The 20,411-nt window shown below is 46.3% G+C and overlaps 1 protein-coding gene across 4 annotated transcripts in view; it reads left to right on the top strand.

Moving 5' to 3' along the window:
* The window catches only part of Ppp1r16b (protein phosphatase 1 regulatory subunit 16B), a 101,283-nt gene that overhangs the window by 6,983 nt on the left and 73,889 nt on the right, over nucleotides 1–20,411 (top strand). For 2 of the 4 annotated variants that reach the window (XM_047540735.1, XM_047540734.1), the window contains exon 2: nucleotides 2,633–2,772. The exons of the other annotated variants lie outside the window; for them this stretch is intronic. The gene's annotated coding sequence lies outside the window, so the exon portion shown is untranslated. The remainder of the gene's footprint in view (nucleotides 1–2,632; nucleotides 2,773–20,411) is intronic. 4 annotated transcript variants of the gene reach the window in all.

The raw sequence follows: 20,411 nt of genomic DNA, 5'->3' as shown, positions 1-20,411 counted from the left end.
GCCTGTGTGCCTGTTTGCACAGCCATCTGCTCTGTTGGCTGGCTCGAAGAGTCACAGATGTTTACTGCACTCCTTTGCTGTGTGCCCAGGCCTAGGACCAGACGGGATGCTTGGTCTCAGGGAGCAACTCAAACAGCCAGCTCTTGTGTGATGGGCTCTAGTGCTTCCAAAAACATGTGTCCAGGAACACACTGTTCCTAGGCCAACTGGTCACCTGGGGCTTTTGTTAAAAATACGGATCCCTGGGCCCTAGCCCAGCCTACCTGCGTCAGAATCAGCCAAGGTGGGGAATCTGTATGTTTCAAAAGTGTGCCAGGTGATTCTGATTCACGTGGTGGAGGGGAAGGTGGAGGAAGAACTGGCACCCTGAGCAGGTTAATTGCTCAGCATGACTGCGGTAGGGGTGAAGAGCTGGTCCTGCCCAAGGGTACCGGGCTAAGGGAGGGGCTAAAACCCAGCCTGTGCTCCACTGGCCAAGCTCCGCCCCCTGCAGGCTTGCCTCTGCCTGGAGGGAAGGGCGACCTTTTCTTAATATTAGTAATAATCATTAACATTTGGTGTGTATTATGAGCACTGTCTATTTAACTCTTTTAATTCTCCTGGCAGCCCTGGAGGTGGCGTTATTACTACCCTAATTACTATTGCTCAGGAAAGTGAGGCAGAGAGAGGTTCAAGGACATTCCCAAGGTCATACATTGAGTAAATAGCGGTCAGGATTTGAATAGAGCACCTCTGGCTTCAAGGTCCCTGCCCTTAATTATTTCACTTTCTGGCTTTTCTTTGCACAGAAATGCTGCCTTTTCTCTGTGTGGTTGTCCCTCTGTTAAGTCACATCAGCAGCCTGTTTTTATTTCTTATTTTGAGACAGGGTCTCACTAAATTGCTCAGGGCCTTGTTAAATTGCTGAGGCTGGCCTTGAACTTGCCATCTTCCTGCCTCAGCCTCCTGAGCCACTGGGATTACAAATGTGCACCACCACACCTGGCTGGGAGTGCTTTTTGTCATCCTTCCTTCAGATGGGAGAGGGGGAGGCTAGAAGTGACCTCGCCTGGCTTTGGAGTCAGACTTGGGTTTAATTGCTGTCTCCACCACTGAGTGCAATCTTGAGAAAGTCACTTGCTTAACTTCAATAGCTGAACTTCGGTGTCCCCAGGTCTAAAACAGGATGGATAGTACAATGCTGTGGGTACAAGGAAGCAGGTTATCTTTGCTTGTCCTGTAAGATGTACTTGCTATGTATCGACTGTTACTACTGCATTATTATCTTTAAAGTCAGCTCCTGGGAGATGACTGCAGAGCAGAGGTGGCAAGTGAGCAGAGCCCTGTGTCAGGGGCCGGGTCAGCTGTGCTGCTCACCAGGTTACTTACAGCCATCACTTACCCGGGCATCCCCAGCCCTTGCTTCTTGGCACTGGTCAAAGCCCCGGCACCCGTGCCAGGCTGGGGAGTTCTCAGAATGTCTTGGTTCAGTGTCTTCATCAGAACTGGTTTTACTTGCTGTCATCCACTTGCAAATAAAGGAACACATTCTGACACTCTCTTTAGGGTTCTTGGCCCTCGGTGACTGTTGGTGTCTCCAGGGTCCTGTTAGAACTATTGCTCTCCCCAGCTCTCCTGTTGACAGGAGAGAGAGGAAACGTTGTTGCGTCCCAACATTACCCATAGCCTTACAAGGAAATATGAAAGGCTTTCCCCAAAATGTCATTTGTTTGTTTCCTTTGACATATAAAATCAAGCTTTTGTTTTCTTATTGCTGCGTTTTATGCTTTTTAATTATAAAAAGAATCCAAGCATGTCATAAAAAATTCACACAGTACAGAAAAGTGGAAAATGGAGAGTAGGATGTCCTGTCCTCCCCAGCCACGCATCCCCTTTCCCAGACAAAATCCCTCAGTGTTTTTGTATCTTAAATTTCAGATGCATACATAAACTCATATCCATTCACGTTTGTCCCTTTTTCTCTATAATGCATCTGTGCCACACTCTTCTGAGGCTTCTTTTTTCAACGAATGTGTCTGAGCACCTGTCCACACCTATGCAGAAACCCATGCCTTCCTTTTTCTTTTTCTTTTTTGGTGCTGGGGATTGAACTCGGGGGCACACCACCACTGAGCCCTTTTCACTTTTCCTTTTGAGATAGAGTCTTGCTAAGTTGCCCTGACTGGCTTGGCCTCTGAGATCCTCCTGCCTCAGCTTCCTGAGTTGCTGGAATGACCACTGCTCCCTGCAGACCTGGATCTTTAGGGCTGGATGGTATTCCAGTGACTACAAAAATAACAAACTAAAAAACATCATTTACTTTCTTGTCCCTTGCTAAGGTTAAAATTATTTCTACTTATTACCTCATGCAAATGTGTAAGGCTATAACATTCTTGTTTGTATAGTGTATCTCTTCGTACATTGATATGATTTTATCCATAAGGAAAATTCCTTGCAGCTTAAACTGGGTCAGATATTGCCAAATTGTCCTCCCAAGAGGCCAAACCAATTTCTTTTTCCTTAGTTCCTTGCCCTTCTCTGACACTGAGAATTTTTTTTTTTTTTTTTGGTGGTACCGGGGATGGGACTCAGGGCACATTACTATTGAGATTGACCTACATCTCCAGCCCTTTTATTTTTTATTTTGAGACAGGGTCTTGCCAAGTTGCCTGGGCTGGCCTGGAACTTGAGATCCTCCTGCCTCAGCCTCCTGAGTTACTGGAATTACAGGTGTGCACCACCGTGCCTGGCTCCAACACTGAGTATTAAGGAAGCTTAATTTTTGCCAGTCTGGTAGGTACAGGTTGAGTATCCTTTATCTGAAGTGCTTGGGACCAGAAGCAGTTTTTTTTTTTTTCTGATTTTTGAAATATTTTTATATGTGTTCTTAATGAAATATCTTGGGGGATGGGACCCAAATCCAAACACAAAATTCATTTATGTTTCACATATATCTTGTGCGCATAGCCTGAAGGTTCTTTGGCAGTCTTTACTGTGCCTGCCTATTAGCTGCGACCTGTCACTTGAGGTCATATAGAATTTTCTACTTATGGTGTCGGTTGGTGTTCAAAAAGTTTCAGATGTTGGAGTATTTTGAATTTTAAATATTTGGACTAGGGATGCTCAAACTGTACATAATAGAGAACATTTCTGAGTCAGATTCTGCAGTAATTCAGATTTTATAATGTTTTGAACTGTGCCTATATAAAGATTGTTAAATATTCAAGATCTACATTTTATCTGGTCTTGTGCTTTGTACTGGAGGTATAAAATTAAATTAAGCCAGTCTTGGCCCTTAGGTTGATCCCATCTCCTGGAGTTGGCAGAAACGTGGACGAATAAAACCAGAGCAAAGCAGTGTGGCTGGCATCGAGCGGGAGGAATGCATACGCCAGCGTTTGTCTGACGAGCCCTCTTCTAGTGCACACTGCAGTGACTTCATAAGATCCAGCACGCACGGTGTCCTGGGTTGCAGTGGGGGGGCACTTAAAATTCTCAGAAGAAAGCAACTTGATTAGAGGCAGAAAAGTAGCGCCCCTCCCTGGCTGGGGAAGAGAAAGAGGTGAGAAGTTAGGGAGTGTGAGTGATCTTAAAGTAGTCTCTGGTGGTTTTCATGTTTACTAAGGTGGTTTGTTGGAGAGAGCCTGTGCAGAAACCCAGCCCAGTTTGCAGTGGGTATGGTTACGGATAACTCGTGTCTGGGCAGAGCTAGACTAGGATGGGGAGCAAGGGAGCAGGGGCTGGCTTTAAAAATCCACAGCCTTCGGGTCCACAGAGGTTGCACCTGGGTGGCGTAAACCAGCTGTTTACCCTAGGGTTATAAGGAGAGGTGCCTGTTGTAGAGCGGATGCACAGGATGGGTGTCTATGAATGAGCAAGCCTCAGAGATCTTCTGCGCCTTGTAAGGAATAGGTTCATTTAGAAAGGGATCTGATATCTGATCTAACCACTTAGTTGGGACCTACCTGTCCAGACCTCTCTTCATTCATTTGGGACATCTTAAGAGCAACATAAGGCAAGGAGCAGTTGAGAATATCAACTGAAACAGGGCTATGGAATGAACCCAACCACTACTTTCATAACAAATCCCAGAGGCAGTGAACGCAGAGCCAGTGTGGAGCAAGCGGAGTGAAGAGACAGCCCAGCTGGAGCAACCCTACTCCATCTGCCTGCGGAAGGGAGGTTAGCGGTCTCCCTTCTTTCTCCCATCGCCCAGATCTTTTTGTCTGCTTTGATGCTACCGCTCTTGTTCCAAGCCAAAGGGCCACTTCCTGACCTTGGAACCATGGGATGATCTTAGTGGATTTTCAGTCCCTTGTTCTTCCATCCTCCCATGTATTGAACACCCCATGTGCTGGGTGGCTCTGCCATGGAATGCAAGTGTCAATAACAAGTATCCCCGCCTCCCAGGAGCATCCGGGCAAACAGAGCAGGTAGATCTAAAACCAGCAATTACTCAACAGTCTTAAGTGTCACTATAGAGATGTGGCCAAGTGCCTTGGAACTAGAGAGCAGGGAGAGATACTCATCTGGCACAGGGCAAATAAAGAATACTACAGAGGAAGTTTAAAGAGTAGTGAGAGCTGGAGTTGCGGCTCAGTGGTAGAGTGCTCGCCTGGCACATGTGAGGCACTGGGTTTGATACTCAGCACCACATTAAAAATAATAAAATAAAGGTCCATCAACATTTTAAAATATTAAGAAAATAAGAGTAGTGAAAACTGGGTGTGATGGTGCAGGCCTGTAGTCCCCGGGACTCAGGAGGCTGAGGCCAGAGGATCTCAAGTTCAAAGCCAGCCTGGGCAACTTAGCAAGGCCCTGTCTCAAAATAAAATAAAAAGAACTGGGAGTGTAGCTCAGTGGTAGAGTGTCCCTGAGTTCAATTCCCAGCATCACAAAAATAAATATAATAAAATAAATAAAATAAAGAGCAGTGAGACAACATTGTATGAAGGAGACGGGGCAAGTCCTGTGCCTGGAAAGCACTCAAGGTGGGTATTGTCATGACAGCACGCAGTCAGCTCTGACAGCATGGAGGCCTTTTCCAGGTGGGGAGGAAGCAGGTGTGGAGGTGAGGAGGTGAGTGTGGGGTAGGAAACCGCGTGACTCTGTGCACGTGGATCTGGGTCCCAGACCTGCGGCCTCCTGGCTGTGACTTTGGGTGTGTTAGGTGGAGCCTTCCTTTCCTACTCTGCCCCGCGGGGATGAGGGTGTCTCTTTCTAAGACCCTTTGCGGGGATGACAGGAGGGGTCCTGGTCCATTGCAGAGTCTCAGCAGATGCCGGTGTCATCGTGCAGGTGTGAGCCATCCGGCCTGTGCAGCGCTGCTGACCCATCGGGTACTTATGGGTTGGACATGGGGGAGGGGCCTCGGATGGCCAGGCAGAAAGAAGAAACGGGAAGGCCAGAGGCAGGACGGTCTGGACTTGAGCTGAGGGCTCGAGCTTGACTCTTAGGGGCAGTGGGAGCCATCGCATCTTCCCTGCTGGGAAATACAGGATCGGACTTGGCCAGCGGTGTGGATGATGGGTCGAGATGGAGGCCAGGACACAGCTTTGGAAACCGTGGCCTCCTCATTCTTGTCTGGGCAACTTACAGTTCACATGAGCAAGTAAGGTCTCTGTGAAGTCCTGCAGCCAAGTACTGCCTGGAGCAGCAGTTTGGGCAGTGGCTAAGGAGCAGGGGCTTCAGTGTCAGAGCCAATCTAGACTTGAACCCTAACCCTGTCCGAGCGTCCCACCCCATTGCTCACTAACTGTCGGCCTTGGGAAATTACTTAATCCCACTGAGCTTCAGTTTACCCTTCTGTAAAATGGGAGTCAGTAGTACCCTTCTCGTACGCTTGCTGTGAAAGTTAAATGTGTTCATGTAGATAAAGCACTTTGCTCAGCTCTAAGAATGCGGTCAATGTTCAATAAAAGTTAATAATTATAATGGTGAAATATATTACCTATTTGACCACAGAACACTTTTTCCATTGAAGGTCTAGTAACATCGTCTACTCGTGTTTTCCAGAAAACATCCTGCTTTAGGTTTTCTGGAGAAGCAGCAGGATTTTCTGCTCCAAGAAATAGCGAGGAGGGTTGCCAAGTTCTGACACAGTGGTTCTTGGATGCACACGAGACCCACCTGGGGAGCTGTTAGAAATGTCAATTCCTGGCTGCACCCCAGATCCATTAAAGCAGAATCTGTCCAGCTGGGACCCTCAGACATCAGCATACTTTTTAAAAATTGCAATGACTTACTATGGAAGAACGTACGTGAAAGCATACAAATCCCAAGTGAATGAATCTTTCACAAACCAAGCGTGTTCAAGAGACAGAATATTCCAGCAATTCAGCAGCACTGCCCCCACTGACCCTTCTCAGTCACCCTCCATCTACCATCCTGATTGATAACAGCATAAATTAGTTATCACCTATTGTTAAACTTTACACAAGTAGTGTCATATAGTATGAATTTTTTTGTGCATTTGAAACATTTTGGCCAACAGTGTTTGTAACTGTCATCCACATTGTTGAATAAATTGTATATTGTTCATTCTCACTGTGGTACAGTGTTCCATTGTGAGAATATGGCATTCCCTCCCCCCGAGCTGCTTGCTGTTAGGCATTTTGGATTCTTTATACTTTGGGTCTATTACCAATAGTGCTGTTAACTTTCTGGGAAATGCCTTTTTAGTGAATGTCTAGAAATTTCTGTTGGGTATATTCCTAGGGATGAAACTGCTGGATTAGAGGGTACTCATATGTTCAGGTTTACAAGACAATGCTGAGCAGTTTTTAAAAAAGTGGTTATATCAATTTATAGTCCCATTCAGAGTATAAGAATTCTTGCCAAGGATTTGGTGTTTTCTGTCCTTCAGAAAATAATTGGTGATTCTTCAAAAATATTTGGTAGCTATGTAGTAGTTTTGCGTTCTGGTCTTCATGTATATGCCCGGAATTTCCAGTTGATTCTATGTATGGTCATGTTTGTGAACCTTCTACCTGACATGTTTTTGAAAGTGTTAGTGTAAATGGAGAATGGGATGTTACAGTGCCTGTAGCCAGAGTTGTTGATGACCCAGCTGATCAGTCAGTGGAAGATGTTTTGCTGTGAAGGGAGGATGTTCAGGTGTATCAAACCTGACAGGTTGCCCCTCATTCCGGTAAGCTTTACATGGGGCAAATAACTCCATCAAGAGTGATGGAACTTGAGGCACCATGAAGCTCTGGAAAGAGGCCATGTGGGACTTCAATTGTGTGTGTGTGTGTGTGTGTGTGTGTGTGTGTGTGTGTGTGAGAGAGAGAGAGAGAGAGAGAGAGAGAGAGAGATTAAAAACCTGAAAGAGACAGGAAGACATGAGAAATGACCATACAGATGTTGTCAGAGAAGATCTGGTCTTTGGGACCAGAGTTTAGGACTTTATGTCATATTTTTTTGTTCCTTGAAGCTTGCCAAGAACCTGGCACTTGAAAGATGCTAACAAAATGATCACTGAAATAAATATTAGGATTGTGTAACTGTCCTGAGTGAGAAGCACAATTCACATGGATGCAAAGGAAGGTGACAGAGAGGATTTAGCTGAATTATTTTGGTTCTTTTGTTTGTAGTTTCTCTGTTGTGACTGAGATTTCCTATCTGTTCACTTATTACAAACATAATTTCTTTTATAGCTTTGAGTGAAACTATGATAGCTGCTTTGAAATCCTTACCTGTTAATTCTAACATCTGGTTCATCTTGAGATCAGTCTTCATTGATTGCCTTTTCTCTTGAGTTTGGGTCATATTTCCTATTTTTAAAAATTTGTCTAGTAATTTTAGATTATGTCCTGAAAATTAAGAATGAGTTAGACATGAAGAGATTCTGAGTTCTCAGAACAGTGATTAAAAAAAAAAAAAAAATCTAGCTGTTAACTTGACCAAAGTCAAACTCCAAATTCAGTCTCCTTTGGGTCGGGTAACATCTGAAATCTTTGTCCAGGTCATTTGACCTTAGTTGAACTGCTTGGAATCTGCCTGGCACATTTACTATTGAGGTAGATTTGGGCACAGTTTATACTCAACATTGGAGGCTACTGTTCTGCATCTCTGTCTCTTCTGGAATGTATCTCTTCACTTTCCAACTTGTGGTTACTTGAATTCTATCCTTCAATTGCTCAAATGGTAAAAGAGGAGTATTCTGCCTAAGCTTTAGCCACTATGTATAACATTTGCTGGGGCTTTCCCTCAGGTAAAAGGCTACAAACCCACAAATGTCACTTGGTGCCATTTCTTTGTTTTAAATGTTGACTTCCCTCCAGTTTCTGCCCCTTGTGTTGAACAAATCTAGTGACTTCCAATAAGTTTTTTTTTTTTTTTTTTTTTTTTTTTTTGGGTGTGTCGGGGGGGAGCATATCTAGAGTTCATAATAACTGTTTGTAGGAAGGTTGGTCCAATAAGAGCTGCTCTACCATTACTAGAAGGAGAACCTTTCTGATCAGAAGTTTGTTCACTTAGGGGTCCTGGGAGCCACTTTCCTTTACGGCCTAGCATATGGTAGGTGGTGATAAATACTTACCTCTTGACTAAATAAATGAGACTTTAAATTTAAAATGGAAGTGAATTAGCAGAGAAAATTGCCAGAAGAAAACCCCCAAACTAATTATTCATTGGTGGCCTTAAGATTGAAATAGAGAGTGTGTTCAGTAATTGGCTGGTGATCTGAGGACTGGGAGAAGTCAGAGTCCCAGACAGCTGAGTGTCGACCAGAGTGTTTAACAAGTGAACCTGAGATTGTAACACGGGGAGATAAATTCAGTCCTGATAGTAACACCACTTTTGTGGGATGGGACTTCTGGCTCCTGGAGACTTTATCACGTTTGAAGGAAAGAAAGCTGGTCCGAAGGGAAGCAGAGGTATGCTTGGCATTCTGTACACCCAAGAGGAGGGAATCAAAGTGAAGGAACTTTGGCTGGAGATCAAAGGGGAGGGACAGAAGTACTGTACAGGCAGTCTCCTACAGAGAGGTCTCCGCATGGTGACCTGCAAGGTCACAGATCCAGTATGGGGAGACTTCAAAACCTGCGTGTTGGATGAAAGCTTCATTGACTAAACTGTATAGCATCTGGAAACTTCCGGATCTAGTCCATTAATAGTTTCATCTTCCAGAGAGGAGAAGAGAGAGGGCAGTAACAGTCATGAATCTGACTCGGGAGCTGGAGGGTGAAGCTCAGAAGTGCTCATCAGAAAGGAGAGGCTGGCCGTGGGGGCTGGGCCCACGGGGATTTGGAAGGCGCATTTAATGGAATTTAGAATGAGATACATATATCTCCTGCCCAAGCCTCCAAAAGCGAGGACAGCTGCAACAGTAAGGGAAGTTATGATTTTAATCAGTTTTTCTTACTCTGCATAGATTTTATTTATTTTCCTTCAAGGACTCTCTCTTGCTACCAGTCAGGCTTCTGTGGCCCATTTTCCCTGTCTGACTTTTTAAAAATTGTGTTTTCAAGCAGGGAAGGTATTACCTACTTAGAGAATGGCCTAGGCACTGAGCCATCAGACAGATCCTGGGTTGATCCAACTGCCAACAGCTGGAACACCAGCCCCTACTTACTAGTGCCTTGTCCTCTCTGAGGCTCAGTCTTCTCCTCTTTGAAATGGGGATAATACCTACATTTTCAGAGTTGGTGAAAGATTCCAGGGAGTGTTATATGCACAGTGCTAGACAGGTAGAAGGGACGCTGTGCATAAAGCTTTCACTCTTACCCAACATCCCTTATCTCTGGGTTCATTTCATGCACATAGTTTAACTAGTTTTACCAGGTCTAAAATGCTTGCCTTTAGTTTTATTAGCATACCTTTTGTCGTACACTGATTTCAGCAAGTATTTTTTCTATTATTAATTGGTCTGTCCAGTTTCTTAGCCAAAATGTCCTCTTATCTTTCTGATCGCTAGTACCGTGGGTTTTCTAAAATCTTGCATTTCTCATGAAAGGTCTTTTTAAAAAAACTGTTATGGTTCTTTAGAGTTTTTCCTAGTTATTTCCTCTGCTTCTGCTGTAATATACATAGGTTTTGGAGTTAAACCTGGGTTTGAATCGCACATCTGCCACTCACTGGCTGTGTAATTAATTGGGATCAAATTTTTGCTTTGCTGTCTCCTTCCCCCTCTCATCCTTTCTTCCTCCACGTAGGACTTTCTCCTTCAAGTTTAACTCACTGCTTGCTATTGTCCTTGCTCCTTTGGAATTATTCTCTAAACCTCAGTGAATAGTCTATATGAAAAGTTGAAAAATTCCCACCTCGGCTACTTCCTAACTGGCTAAGAATGCCACTGGCTCATGGGGAGGAGCCGGGTACAGTGGCGTACGCCTGTAAGTGACTTGGGAGGCTGAGGCAAGTTCAAAACCAGCCTCAGCAACTTGGTGAGACCCTGTCCCAAAATAAAAAGTAAAAAGGGCTGGGGATGTGGTTCAATGGTTAGCGTCCCTGGGTTCAGTCCCTGGTCCCCTCTCCCCCAAAATAAATAAATAAAAAGGAGGTGGGGTGAGGAGATGGCTTGCTAGGGATCTTTGTGAGGTTCCTGGAGAGAGAGGTCTGATCAGTGATCAGACCAGAGTCCCCTTCTCTTTTATGTTGTTCTTGAGGTGCAGCCCAAGATGCTTGGAATGGACAAGACAGTGACCTCCGGATCTAGGTGCAGAGGATGGGCAAGCTGGTGGCAGTGCCCTTTCCCTTCCCCCTTCAACAGTGGTCTTCAGGGGCTGGGGCTGTAGCTCAGACGTAGAGCGCTTGCCTAGCTAGCATGTGTGAGGCACTGGGCTCGATCCTCAGCACCACATAAAACAATCAGTAAACAAAGGTATCGGGTTCATCTACACTTTAAAAAAAAGTGGACTTGATCCAGTTCCACCGACATGGCCTCTCCCTCCGCTCCAGGGCTGCCGTCCTTATTTTGAGGTGGCTCAGCACAGGGCTTCCTAGGAATTGGGTGCAGTCCCCTTTGCAGGATGGAGTGCCACTTGTTCATTCACCCCACAAGGCAGGTTAGCCTCAGGTGTTCTTGATCGAGGCCACAGTGATTTTCCTGGGATTTGAGGGGCCTCGCCACTCAAACATCCTAGATGCTTATGTTTAAGACCAGTGTGTTTCAACCCGTGGGGTAAAGGCAACGCTGAAATCCAGGTGTAGGTAAGCACGAGGTGGCAAGATGGCGCACTCGGTGGGGGTGTGCGCGCCTCTGCTTCCCACGTCTTTATCCCTCACGCACTCACCCCTGTTATCACACCGGCTTCATAATCCCTGGCCTCCCAGTGCTGGGGCAGCCACCACCAACCTCGGAGCTGACACAAGAGAAGAAAGCTTGGTGGAGGACGTCGACTGAGGGAGAGCGGCAGAGGAGATGCAGGTCACTCCAGGCCTGGCCAATGCGAGTAGCCACCCCTGTTTACTCACCCTGTAACCCAGGAGGATGTTCTGTGGTCACAGGTGGCCTCCTTTGGAAAATGATCCCTTCAGTTGCAAAGCGGATTTTTTTCATCTTCCGGCAGAGGAGTGGACAACACTCCCAGGGGTCTGGAGAAACCGCCCTTGCAACTTGACTCCCATTTCCCTGTGCTTAGCTCTTACATAAGCTTCTTTGGTTTGGTTTAGCACCCTGACTGTGACTGACACAGTCACATGGGATGTTTGCAGGCATCCTTGTCCTTATGTGTGCCCCTTAGTCCTTAGCACCTTCTCCGCACTGGTATTCTTAGCCCACTTCTCTGGGTTCAGGTTTGTGGGGGGATGTCGAACATGGAGGACTGGTGTGGTCATGGGGTTTCCTTTGCCTGTGTGGGCTGTGGCTTCTTTGAAGATTTCCTGGAATTGAGCCTGAAAAGGCTGCTTCACCTTCTCGGGCAGAACCAATCCAAAATGTCAATCAACATCTACCTGGGTCCCCCAGGTTGTCTTGCCTGTCAACCTTGCATGCCAACTTGCATGATAGATGCTCACTTCTGATATGATCACCTGTCTCCAGGCCACAATTGGGGCTCGCTGGCCCAGTCCCATCTACACCCTGACCTGGATCTTCTCTCTCAGCAGACTCAGTAGCCATGCCAGGCTCTGTTGAACTGTCGGCTCTGTTAGATGGTTTCTCCTCACGCCCAGCGCTCCTGCTTCTTCATACTGCCTGTGCGTGACCCAAACACTTCCTTGGCTCCCAGTGTGACCCAAGCAGCAGTTCAGACAGAAGGCCTTATTTTCCCAGGGCTGGACTTGGCTCTTTTCCTGGGAGAGCTCAAGGTGTATGCGTTGCTTGATCACTCTTTGTTCCCTTTGGACTCCTGACTTCTGAATCCTGCTTCCCCTCTCCTGCCCCAAAACACAAAGTCCTCTAAATGAGTTTCAGGGTCCAGTGACAAGTCAGGGCCGAGCCCAGGGCTGCCATTCGAGATGTGAACAAATGAAGCATAGCTGGAAGAAGCAGAGTTAAGGAGCTGCGTGGAGACCCGAGTCCCACCGCAGACCCCACATAGGAGTCCCGTCTGTGTGATAGAAGGTTCCTCCCGGCAGGAAGAGCACAGGCAGTGAGAGGCGGGTGGGGGGACAAGGATAATTTCTAATTCAGATATTTGGAGCACCCAGGGCCCCAGAAGTCTCTTTGCTCATGAGTGAAGCATCATTATGCTGAAAAAAAAAATGATGCTATTATTCAAAGACATGTGCTGTGGGAGGGCGGGCGAGTGTGTCCTTTAGGAGAGAAAGTGGGTCCCAAGTGAGCTCAGAGGAGGAGAGAGCTGGACTGTTTGTTTTCTTTTCCTTTTCCCCTCGTGCTCAACAGTGCAGGAAACACGAGGAGAAGAGCACTCATGGCCTTCCCCAGACAGCTGCCAAGATTGTGCGGGGAAGAATAGCTGAAGGACGGGGAACGGAATCTTAGCATTTTCTTTTAACGGTGTGAACTTTGGAATGCTTTCTGACTCATGTTTTAAAGTCTCTTCAATTCGAATTCACCTTCCTTCATATTGTTTTTCTCAAGAGCAGTTGGCTCGTGTCCAGAGATGTGTCAGCCAGCTACTCCCCTGGAATTACGGAGGCGCAGGGGGCTGGCCATGTGGTTCAGTGGCACGGCACTTGCTCAGCATGCGCAAGGCCCTGGGTTCAATCCCCAGTGTGTAAGGAAAAAAAAACAAACGAAAGAAAGAAAGAAAAGAAGGCCCACAGAGGTCCCTTCTCCCATCTCCGTGGGCAGGAATGCCATGGGAACCTGGCTTTGATCTTTCCATCCTCCCTCAAGGCTAGCCCTCTACTGGGGCCCGGAGGGCCAGCAATGGTCATTGTCCAGGGCAGTGGAGGTATCTGGTCATGTGCCCCAGCATGTCTTGCTACAGGCCACAGTTCCTCCTGGGGTCTCTCTGCCTGCTACCCTGAAAGTGTCATTGCTCTTTTAGAGTGACTTGGGGGCGTAAGTTAAAAAAAAATTCCAATTCACTGGCTTAAATAATATAGGAGATTTTGTTGGTTTGGACAGCTGAAGCGTAGAGGCTCTCTAAAGGACCCTGTTTCTCTACTGTCACTCCCAAGTGTTGGTGGCATCCAAGATTGACTTCCAGTAGTAACTGGGCTTCATGCTTCCAGGCCGCATAGAGGGGGAGGGGAGAGTGTCAGATGGGAGCAACTCAAAAAGGGTGCCTGCACCTCAGCCAATCACCATGGCTGGGCCCCGGCTGTAGCAAGCTCTGACCACTCAGGGTCCAGGATGTAATGATATTGGAAGAACTCACAGATCCCCACCCAAACCTGTGCCCTGGTTGTTTCCCCAGGGATGTGCAGACCCCAAACCACACTCTGTAATAGCTTTTTATTTTGGGGTAATGATGAAGGGTTTCTTTAGGGCATCCTGCCTGCTCCCTGGTTCTACCTCCCTACTAAGTCCTGGTACACAAACAAGGGCCAGCTGGGTGCAGTGGCACATGCCTATAACCCCAGATACTTAGGAGGCTGAGGCAGGAGGATTGTATGTTCCAGGTTGGCCTCAGCAACTTAGAGAGACTCTGTCTCAAAATAAAAAATAAAAAGAACTGGGGTTGTAGCTCCGTGGTGAAGACTCCCTGGGCTCAGTCCCCAGTGCCGGCTAGATGGGGGAAGGGCCAGCCTTTTGGGGCTGAGCCTCTGCTTCTCTAGATGGACACTGACTGTTTCTCCCTCTGGGGACAGCAAGGGTCAGTTTATGCAGGAAGAGGAATCAAGTTCAGACTTTGTTAGACAACAGGCTACATCAAGGCCCTAGGGAAGAGGTGAGGACACCTCCACAGCCTGTTCCTACTTCTCCAAGGGTCAAGTGCCTTGGCCTCCATTTCCTGTTGGCCACAGTCAAGCTATATTGGTTCATTGCCCAGATGCTGGAAAAATTAGGTACCGCACCCAATTTCCCCTGTCCTCTGATTTCTCTTCTCACATCGCACACGCTTCCTGGATGACCTGGCCCGACCTGGCCTCTGCAGGCCCCTCCCCACCTGCCAGTCCAGCCACTGTTGACTTATGGGTCCACATGTCCCATTGCTGCATGAGGATGTCTGGATATTCCCACAACACACTGGGCTTAAAATGGCTCCATGCAGCTGGTTTTCCTCCCAATGTGGCCTTCCTTGGGGATCCCTGTTGAGTATTTATACTTATTCTCCCAGGTCTGGGCAGCTTGGGTTATTATGTTTTCACTGCCATTCGGGGCCTTCTGTGGATGTGTGGACTGGTGAGCCCAGGTTTCACGGAAGGCCACTTACGTCCCATTGGAGCCATAGATTCTGTGCACTGCCCCAGCACCCGGGCCAGTGCCCTGTCTCGGGGGCTGCCCAGCTGCTGCTAGCAGTACCAGGCGACTCTTTAATTAGACCAGGCAGGGTTTTCTCAGACGGGGGCGGGAGGAGGTGTGTGGGTCTATTGGGGGAAACTAGGTCACCTGAAAACCAGCAGTCAAGAGGGACCTGTCCTGGAGCCCCAGCTCCAGGGAACCCAGAGGGGCAAGATGGGAGGGGCTGGCAGAGAGAGCAAAGTTAGAGAAAATGTGCCCTGGCCCCTTTTACTGGCCCTTGGGAGACACTGTCCTCACCTTTCTCCAGGGAGCTGGGCGACTGCCCTTAATTCCTTTGCCTAGAAAGTCAGGGCGCTGTAGCGGGTGCCTCCTGTCTGCCTGGGGCCCGGGAGGGAGCGCTCTGCTGGGACCAGGCCCCAGGGTGAGTAGCTGCTCATTCTCTGTATCCTTGGAGCATGTCACTGCTCCCTTGTGCCCGTTTTGTCATTCATCAGTTAGACAGGGGCTGTGTCTGTCTTTTACCCTGCTGTATCAGCCCTGGCGCACTCTTGGCACGTGGCAGATGCCTGATAAATATTTGTCAAATGACTATTGAGCTTGTGTGACTGCTTCTCTTGTAAGATTGTTGTCATGAGACTCCATGGCGAGGCGGGTTTCCCAGATGTCAGTCACTTATATTTTTTGCCAACACTAAATACCATCATTATTTAATTTTTCTTTACTACTAACTTGCTGGTTTTAGACTGAAATAGATTTATTTAAAAAAGAAATTTTACATCACTGCCATAAATAAACAGTGACTGTGCAGACAAATCCACAGAAACAAAACAATGTTATTACATTTTATCCTGCGTGCTGTTTGCTGGCCCGAGGCTAGGAGCCTGAGGCCACCTTTTCCTTTGTTGACAAGGGAGAGTGGCATGGTCATAAAGATGTGAAAGTCTGATTAGCACCAGATTGACACCTTCTTCTTAAGAAAATCTGGAAGATTATAAAAGAAGTGGTGCATGCATGTCATCCCATTGACTTGGGAGGCTGAGACAGGAGGATCACAGGTTTGAGGCCAACCTGGGGAATTTAGCAAGACTCTGTCTCAAAAAAAAAAAAAAAAAAAATTAAAAGGACTGGAGAGGTGGCTAAGTGTTAAAGCACTCCTGGGTTCAATCCCCAGTACTGAAAAAAACAAAACAAAAACAAAAAACAACAAACAAACCAAAAACAAACAATAGCAACGAAACTCCCAAAAACCAACCAGCCAACCAACCAACCAGCCAAACAAACAAACCAAAATAATCACAGCTTTCTGGGCAGGTCCATGTTATATTGAGTCCCATTCCCATGCTTTTGATAATTCCCTTGGGGTGGATTCTTTTTGCACACTTAGGGAAACACTTGGCTGAGATGATGACTGGGGTAGGTCTTTGAAAGGGGTAAAGTGCTTTAACAGTGCAAATGAGTGGTACGATTACTCTTCTCTTTATGCTTGGCATGTGTTTGGGGCCTCCTACCTCATAGGTGATCAGTGATAATAATGAAGAAATGAATAACTGTATAGAATTTCAGCTGAAAGAAATCTTAGAGACTCCTTAGGTCTGCCTGATGCCAGCGGAAATTAACCCTGCGGTGCGTGAGGGAGAACTTGCTATCTCCTGAGACAGCTGCTGTGTTGGACCATGAGCACCGTGTGAAGTGCTTGCTGGGCAGCTCTGGAGTCCAGTTGTCTGTTCTTGGGGTGCTCACAACTCCTTCCCTGTCTTCTGGTCCTGTTCTACACTGGGGAGACTCACAGGCTGTCTTTCTTCTTAGGCAGACGGCAGCTCTGGATATTTGGTGTCTGTCATTCTGCCTAAGACAGGATTTGCAAACTCCAATGACTGTAGGAGCTAGTAAGTGACGACGGTTAATAGGCGAGGTCAGGTGGGAGATTTTGGGGAGCATGGGGCCTGTGGTAAGCCAGAGGGTGTGTGCTGTAAAGAGAGCAGTCCTCTCTGCACCCATTGGGGGTTGCCGGGTGAGCCCTGCATGGCCAGACATTGAAATGTTTCCAAGAAAAAGCTGAAACCCTACTGTTGGATATAAAATCTCTATGCTTTCAATGTTAGCCATGAGTTAAGATATTGCAAAACATGATGTGGACTGAAACCAAATCAATCAACAGGTGCAGTGTGGACCACGGGATGTTTCTGGTTAAGTCTGACCCACAGCCACAAATTGTTCTTCACTGTCCCCAAAACTTCCTTGATCCTTTTGGTCTGGGCAGCCCTGTCCTCTGTAAGACGATTACACTCCATTTGAAAATCAGACCCTGCTTTGCCGTGGCAGGGTTAGTTCTCAGGCCACGTTAATATGAGTTTTCCAGAATTCCCTCCCTGTGGCCGGCCTCTCTGGACACTACCAGACTCCCTCTCGTCTCCTCTGCTCCTCTTACCTGGCAGAGGGTTCACCTTTTGAGATTCAAATCAGTTGTCCTCTACTCTGAAGAGCCTCACCTGGTAACCGCAGGGAGGCTGGCTCTTCCATTTCCTAGCTGTGTGATGTTGGGCAAATTAATCTCTTTGTGTTTCAGATCACCTCTGAATCAGGCTAGTCATGGAACAAGTGTTCATGAAATGTTTGTCCACTCGAGGAAGTGGGGCAGAATAAGCCAGTGGTCCCCAGCTCTAGTGGGGTCTGACCATTATAATAATACCATGTGGTGGTGAATTCAACACTCGAATTCCATCTAAAAGAGTAGACAAAATATTAATCTAAATGGCTGAAATACAAGCCAGTGACCACATTGCCCACTGGCAGTGAAAATAGATCACTTATACATTGCTGGAGGGAACAAATCCCTCTGGAGAGGAGTTTGGCGGTTTCTTTTTAAATTCAGTGTGCAATTACCAGATGACCCAACAGCTGTACTCCAGGGAAATGAAAACTTGTTCAACTTAAAACCCTGTGCATGAATGTAACAGCCCCAAACTGGAAACAACCAGATGTTCTTCAAGGGGTGAATGGTTAAGCAAATTAGGGTACATCCCTAAAATGGAATACAACTCAGCAACCAAATAAAAGGAACTATGAATACTCGTGACAACTTGAACGAATCCCAAAGGAGTAATGCTGAGTGTAAAAAACCGACTCCAAAAGCTACCTGCCTGCTATTTCTATTTACATGATACATTTTGAAATGACAAAATTCTAGAGATGGGGAACAGATTAGTGATTGCCATGAACAGGGACAGGAGTGGGTTGGGGGAGCTTAGAAAAGGAGATGGGGGATTGACATGAGGCATCCTTGTAACCGTGGGGCTGCTTGTACCCTGACGGTGATGGTGGACCCACTGGTAAAATTGAGTACACGGAAACACACTTATGCACACGAGTACTGGTAAGCCAGGAAATCTGAATGCGATTGGTGGATTGGATCAATGTCGGTTCCTGACTGTGACATCGCACAGGAGTTTTTGAAATAAACCGAGTCAAGCATACTGCGATCTTTCTGTATGATTTGTTACAACTCATGTGAAGCTATGATGATCTCAAATAAGAAGTTTATTTAGTTAATTGAAGGAGGACTGCAAGAAATTCAAAACAAAAATCAAAAGGAAACCAAACCAAAGGCAACCAGAGCTAGTTGGTTTGTTTCTTGCTGAGCTTGCCTTTGGCTTATTTATACTTGCGGTCACATCCACTCAGACCCCTCGGACCTTTGCCCTGTGAGCCTTGCCAAGCGACCCTTTCCCCATCTGTTGGTACGCCCTGCAGTCTCAGGACTGGAAGAGACCTAAGAACCATCTCACCCACTGCCAGTTCCTGCGGGTCCCGGTTGAAGCTGGACTCTGGTCATGAGCCTCTTGAGGAAGGGCCGTCGGGACCCTGGGCTGTCCCTGTCCTCTTTGAGATAGAGGCAGCTCCACGTTGTACGGATGGAGACCTGTGCCCATCTTTGCCTGTGGCCCCACAGCCCTTTGCCAGCGTTGCCTGCTGCATTCACGTCTCCCTGCCCTTCCTCCGCAAGCTCTTTTCTCTTTGCTACGAGGTCCATAAGACTTTGGGGCAGGGGCTGGGGTTGGGGCTCAGTGGTGGAGCACTTGCCTCTCACGTAGCAGGCACTGGGTTCGATCCTCAGCACCACATAAAAACAAATAAGATAAAGGTATTGTGTCCGTCTACAACTAAAACTGAAGAAGACTTTTGGGCAGCTCTTTTATTTCTTGAACGTTCCGATAGGTGATAGATCATTTGGTAGGTGGAAAAGCAGGCTTATCGAGGTGCAGGTGATTGTCCTCAGACCTCCTTTCTCTCTCTTTTTTTTTTTTTTGGCAGTACTGGGGAATCAAACCCAGGGCCTTGTGCTTGGAAGGCAAGCACTCTATCAACTGAGCTATCTCCCCAGCCCCAGACCCCCTTTCTCTGTGTCTGAGAATCCCGACTTCTGTGCTGACATGCAGACCAGTTGAATCCAGACTCTGAGATTTTGCTGACCTTATGTTGTTTGAAACCCATGAGAGCAAAACGTATGCATTGGTCCCCCCCCACCAACTTTTAAACGCTATCTAAAAAGGGAAACTTCAACTAGGGTTGCCTAGGTCCCGATAGTTCACCCGTTATCAAACGTTTTTGGTCTTAGGGCCACTTTATTCCCTTAAATTGAGGATCCTGAAGAACTTTTGTCTATGTGAATTATATCCATCAATATTGATCTTAGTATAAATGAATACTGAGATTAAAAAATAGTGTTAAGTCCTTTAAAATAATAAACCTGTCATGTGTTATAACAATATAACAACCTACAACATATTTTATTAGACTGTTTCAAAAATATAACAATATGTAACATTTTGATGAAAAAATAACTATTTTCCAAACCAAAAAAGTTATTGAGGAAAATGACATTGTTTAAAAACTTTTGCAGTTCTCTTTATGTTGGGCTTCATAGCTGGATTCTCCTACCTATTTTTGATTAGAGCATTATAGTTATGCATAATAGCAGGGTTCATTCTGACAAAATCATACATGCATAGAATTTGTTTCACTTCATTTCAGTCCCAGGTACCCTCCCCATCCTCTCCCCTCCTTCCACCCCCTATTCTCCTTCCTCTACTGAGCTTCCTTTCACTCATTATTTGTTTTTGATTGATGCTTTATACATGTACATAAAAGTGGAATTCATTGTGGTATATTTATACATGCATTTGTTAAAGTCATTCTGCATTTCCTCCCCTTTCCTGTCCCTCCTCCCCGCTTCTCAATCTCCTTCTATTTCACTATATCTTTGCAATATCTTATCTCCCCTCTTTCTCCCCTTATTTTGCTGTAGTTTCCACCTATTAGAGAAAACTTTCTGCCCTTTATTTTCTGAGTCTGGCTTATTTCACTTAGCTAGATGTTTCCTAGTTCCATCCATTTACTGGATGAGTAAAACTTCATTTTATATATAAAATGAATATATAAAATCTCCTTCCTCAGGAGGCTCATGACCAGAGTCCAGCTTCAACCTGGACCTGCGGGTGAGATATATATATATATATATATCATGAGTAAAACTTCATTATACATACACACACACACACATGCCACACTTTCTTAATCCACTCGTCTGTTGATGGACATCTGGGCTGGTTTCATAATTTGGCTATTGTGAATTGTGCTGCTATAAACATTGATGGCGCTGTGTTGCTATAGT

The sequence above is a fragment of the Sciurus carolinensis genome, chromosome 2, assembly GCF_902686445.1.
Source record: "Sciurus carolinensis chromosome 2, mSciCar1.2, whole genome shotgun sequence".
NCBI lineage: Eukaryota > Metazoa > Chordata > Mammalia > Rodentia > Sciuridae > Sciurus > Sciurus carolinensis.
Note: the sequence above shows the minus strand (reverse complement) of the source record. Positions and strands in the feature narration are given on the sequence as shown.